This window comes from Sinocyclocheilus anshuiensis, unplaced genomic scaffold, assembly GCF_001515605.1.
Source record: "Sinocyclocheilus anshuiensis isolate Anshui unplaced genomic scaffold, SAMN03320099.WGS_v1.1 scaffold145, whole genome shotgun sequence".
NCBI classification, from domain to species: Eukaryota; Metazoa; Chordata; class Actinopteri; order Cypriniformes; family Cyprinidae; genus Sinocyclocheilus; species Sinocyclocheilus anshuiensis.
In genome coordinates this window covers 2385186-2390998 of record NW_015537973.1, presented here as the reverse complement: position 1 = coordinate 2390998, position 5813 = coordinate 2385186, and positions in this window count along the sequence as shown.

Genomic DNA, 5813 nt, shown 5'->3' with positions numbered 1-5813 from the left:
TTCCAATCACAAAACATTTAGACCCCTGTGGTTTGAAGCTATTTTTTTTTTTGTTCAGAGCGAAAACATAGAAAGTAACTTGCAATATTGTGTCTAAAAGTCACTCAATATAAAATTATAGGTTATTTACACTGTTTGTATCGCTTCAATTGTTTTCCAAGGATTTCCTTTGTTTAGAAATGATAAATGAATCATATAGGCTATGTGCTTCATTAAAATAAATATTAACAGATTATCATACGAAATGTATATGTTTGTATTATAATACATCTCTGCATAATTACCATTTAATAAAGTTCCAGACCTATAGGTTTGGGAGGAGTGGGGCTAGGGTTGGCCAGCCCACTCACAACTGCTGCTTCTGTCTGTCTGCTTCTGTTCGCGTTTATTTAGATGCAGAACGTCTTTACGACCACTTCAAACAGGAGACTTTTCAGACACGCACTCCAACTTCGCCTAAGCACCAGGCGCAAGTCAAACAAGTGTGGAAAAGGTTCAGATGATGAGGAGCTTCAGTCGAACATCAGTGAACTGCAGTCAGATGAGATGTTGTCAGGCCATATGTCGGTAAAAACTAAATTTCCTGTCCTGTCATCCGTTATATGGGTTCGTCACATTCAGCAGTGGCAACTCGGCAGCCAAATAACCTAATAACCCAGCTGCTGTGATGTCTGTTAATCATAGAACAAAATAAAAAAAGAGGAAATCAATAATAATCATCTATATTTAATTTTAGAATTTAGTGTTGATAACTTTATTCAGTTTCTGTATATTTCCTACTTGCTGAAGGGCACAGGTAAATATGACATTTATTATAATGGGTTTATGTGAAGATTGTTTTAAGTTCACTTAAATTAGAAGTTGTTATTTTTCAAAGACTAATACATTTTCAAATTGATAGCTCTCAATTATACTGTAGTGTTGAATGGCTATAGTCAATGGTTAAATATTAGGGGGGAAAAGAACAACTTCATAGAGTCATCAGTAGTATTGGTATCATGATACTCACCTTCAGTCATAAAAAAGCTAAAATGCCACTAAACAAATATTAAAAAATATACTGTCCTTATGTTGTTTCCACATTAATTTGACATGACGTGACGTGACATGTGGCCAAGTATGGTTACCCATACGAGACTCGAACTCGCAACCTTTGTGTTACGAGTCCGACTCTCTAACCATTAGGCCACGACTCCCGAAAATTTGAAATTTGAAATTTATATTAAAATTATGCATTGCTGTATGCTAAAAGAAACTGCAGTGACCCAGTATTATAATAATAATAATAATACTTTTTTGCCCCAACCCAGAGGAAAGAAAAATCAAAAGTGAGATCTCTTTAACATCTCAAATATTTCTCCTTGACAGAAATGAGGTTACTTTAAGATTGAATGGAGATTTTTGCTTGAGTCTCCTGCTTCTCAAACCTGTCTAATGAGACAAAAACACTAACACTCTCACAATCGTCTCCTTTAAAGCTTTAGAAGAGATCTTAACATCATCACTGTGCTTACATTTTTCTCTTTAGCTAGAGACTATATGTATCTCTCTGTCTCCTCCAAAGTTTCAAACAAGATCTCAACAACATCACACATTGTGCTCAGATTTTTCTACTTAACTAGAGACTCTGGTGGTCTCATATTTGTCTCCTCCAATGTTTCAAACAAGATCTCAACAACTCACTGTGCTTAGATTTTTCTCTTTAGCTAGAGACTATATCTCTCACATTTGTCTCCTCAAGTAGTTATAAGAGATCTCTAAAACATCACACACTGAGCTCAGATTTTTCTCCTACACTAAAGACACAGGAGCTCTCACGTTTGTCTCCTATAAAATTCAGATGCATTTCTACCATATAATATGTACAATATTAATAATCAAATTAGTCAATTAATAATCAAGACTGAGTCATAACCTATTTATGTCTTTCAGCAAAGAAAGCTCCAGGGTTAATTTTTCCGGATATCAGTTTTGATAAAGACATATATTACTATTTCCAACAACAAATTATGTGCCTAAGCTCATTAACATTATCCCATAAAAAGTAACATTATCCTTATTTCTGCATAATTTCTCTCTTAATATAGGCTTAAACTCTGAATGTATTATTTTTTCCCCTTTATTTAGTGCCTTTCGAGTACTTGACTTGGTGCACACTTTGTAAAGTTGTTGAGATATTTTATAAAGCTTTAAAGGAGACAAATATGAGACCCCCGGAGTCTTTAGCTTAAGAGAAACATGGTGTGTAGTGTGAGAGTGGCATTGTTTGTCGGATATAGCAACAGTAACTAATGGTGGGCGGGTCTTTGCGATCAATCACTTACATCGCCACAACGTAACTTGCACAATGTATCATGCACACGTCGACAATATGTTCAAATTCCAAATATTCACAGACTGATATCAGTTCCTTTGTCTATTTATCTCAGACAGTTAGAAAAAAATCTGAAAAAAAATGTCTCTGTGCAGGAATAGTTTTACCTCAAGCAGGGGAAAAAAATTGAAATCAATACTCTCCTGGGACTGTAGGATGAAATTTCTTCTTTCTTTTCCAGTGTCCGAATAGGTTGGCTCGCCATCAACGAAAGTCAATCTCAACTCAAAAAAAACCCCCTGACCTGTTCAAAAGGCCAGAAATGCACGACTGCATTTAGTCAACAATAGCATCACATTAGGTAACATATGTTGCTTAACCAATCTAACAGAGTTGTTGAACTTTTTTGGTATAACTGTCCAGAAACAGAGAGAAATGTCAGACGCCATCCTCTCCAGCAGCTTATGTGTTGCAGCAAGACATCCCTGCATTCCATTCGGAAGGGCTCATCCCTATGCCCTATGGCGGCCATGATTGTTTTCACTCTGAAGTGCCCTTCGGAGGGCGATATATCCCGTTTGGAACGCACTGCATGTTTCTCACACGTTTCTCTTCTATAGAGAATGTGAAGCTATGTCACGCCGCAAAATAGTGTTAGGACCGTCTGTAGCAATAGGAATAATTACACCATGGTTATTTCCTATGGCAAATGTAGATATACATTTAAACAAAAATAAAGAAATATATGAAAATAATACTAAAGTATATATAGAGAAATACATACAATCTAATTATTTTTCATACTTACAGATATTTACAGACGGATCAAAGGTACCAGAATCTGGGGGTGACAGGTATATGAATGTTTATTCCAGAATTCGAAATAAGCATATTCAAAAGATTATCAAATAATTTAGCAATATATACAGTAGAATTAGTTGCAATAGTGGCTGCATTACAGTGGATAGAAGATGTTAGACCAGATAGAGTAATTATATGTTCAGACTCTATGTCAGCGCTAAATAGTTTGGTTTCATATAAATCCATTAGAGAAGACCATTTAAATACCATTTAAATGATATATGTATGACATTCAAATCTCTAAATAGTATGAGAATAGATGTCAAATTTTGTTGAGTTCCGGCTCACACAGGAATCAATGGAAATGAAATAGCAGATAAGTTAGCAAAAAAGGCAACCAAAAAAAAGGATATCAAGATTGAAGTCCCATTAGGAAGAGGAGAAATCAAATCAATTATAACATCAAATATTCAAAAAGAGTGGCAGAAGAAGTGGGACATAGCTGATACAGGAAGGTTTTATTATAAAATTAATTCATCAGTTAAAGAAGTATACAATTTTGGAAGATGTAGGAAAGATGAGGTGATTTTTAAATAGATTACAATTTGGGCACACAGGACTAAATGCATCACTATACAAAATAGGTAAACATATTACAGGTAAATGTGCTTTTTGTGGGGTAATAGAAACCGTTGAACATGTAATATTAAAATGTCGGAAATATAATATAGAGAGAATTAAAATGATAAAGAACTTAAATGGTAATAATAAAGAAATAAATAATAAATAAACGAATTTGATAGTTAAATAAATAAAGCAAAGGAATAGAGGAACACACAAGCTGGGTTTTTTGGCATGGGAGCTGAACACGCAGCAGCCAGAAATACAGCTTGGGTGAACCCGAAATAAAATTAACAATTAAAAAAGAAATAAATGAATAAAATATTAACAGAGGCGGGACTATCATCCATGTATGAATAGAAACAATTGGTGGCGGTATGTGCCTATGAAAATTCCAAAGAAGAAGAAGATGTCACGACGCGTTGCATGCTGGGGTGCCGCCGCCATTTTGAGAGGATCACCCTCTGCTACAAATGCTGAAATGAATAAGGATGCCTGCTTATCTTTTATTTTGATTTTGCCTTTAAGTTAAATATTCACATTATTCATTGGATCGTTTGCAGGGTAGATAAACTATTTTATCGCTTCGCATGATAATTAAATTTTTTTCTCTTAAGTTTTGTAGAATTTCGTTTACTTTGATCTGATTAGCATGAAAACAGTGTTGCCCGCTGGACGCTCGCTGCTGCTTCAGCCATCATATGGTAGTCCAAATAAAGTGTTTGTTCAACAAGCTGACAGAAGTCGATCCATTTCTTAGTTGGAGACGTTTTAGTGACAAAGTATAATTGTTGTCATTGTAAATATAAATTTATCCATGGCCACGGAGAGATTGTGGGTCACAGACAGACACAAGCACACTGTATTTTATATTTATTTCAACCAATGACAACTCAAATTAAATCCCTGGAAGCTTGAACAGTTTTGTAGCATTTTAAAAAACTAGTTTAATGTAGTAAGGCAGTGATGCTAAAAGACATGCAGATGAAGCCAGAATATAACGCAACTTTTTTAAATTACACGTTAAGCATACACTTATGCATTAAGACAGTATTTAAAGTTCATATTTTGGGTTCATCAGTTTTTCTGCAGATATTATGCTTTATTAAGTAAGGTGTGTAAGGAAAAAAACTTAACATGTAAGTAAACGCGTTGCGTTCACATTTTGGCCTTATGTGCATATCTGCCCGTAGTATATGTTTTACAATTTTGTCTTTATCACTGTCTTTGTACATTGAACCACATGAAGCATTGTTTGTGTTAAGCCTTTGAATGTCCCTGTTCAAGTTCTGCTAATTCACAAGCCGAGTGAGAGTCATACTCGCGAAGGTGATGTTATTTATTAAACCAAACAAAATCAAAACTTTCAAAAACACGCAGCAATATGATTCTTTTATTGAGTGACAGGCTGTGGGCAGGGCAGGACTTACGGGGCCGGGGGCCCCTGGGCTTGAGGTTATGTTTGGGCCCCATACCTATACTACAAATGCCCTCAACTAGAACATTATTATGGAGTAACACAAAATACACAAAAATTAAAATATGCTTTCAGGTTCATATACTGTATACAATTAATAGGCAACATGTCTAGCCTAGTCAAAGTTTAGATGTAATATTAAATAGTCGCTATAATACAATAAACAGGATGTGATCTCTCAGTTGAGAGATCAAAACCCTGAAATAACACTGAGCAGAAAAAAACAAAGAGATGTATTATTATGAAAATGTATTGTCATATCTGTGTCCTTTTATGTCAGATTCTTAAATTTAATAAATTCAATCTGAATAAAAAAAACATGTTGGCTATTAACAATAAAATTAAATCACTATAAACAAAATACATAGATAGATTTTGCACAAGTTATGTTAAGTTTAAATACAACATTTTAATATAGAAATATTAAATGATTGCAAAACTGAAATAATGAGCTACTTTTTAAAATATGAAACTAAAACCGCCAGTAGGTGACTGTCTTAATGAGCGAGTTGAATCCTTAAATCAACCGATTCATTTAAAATGCTAATTCATTTAACTTAGCAAACGACTGTACTAATAGCCTGTTTGAACCATTTACTG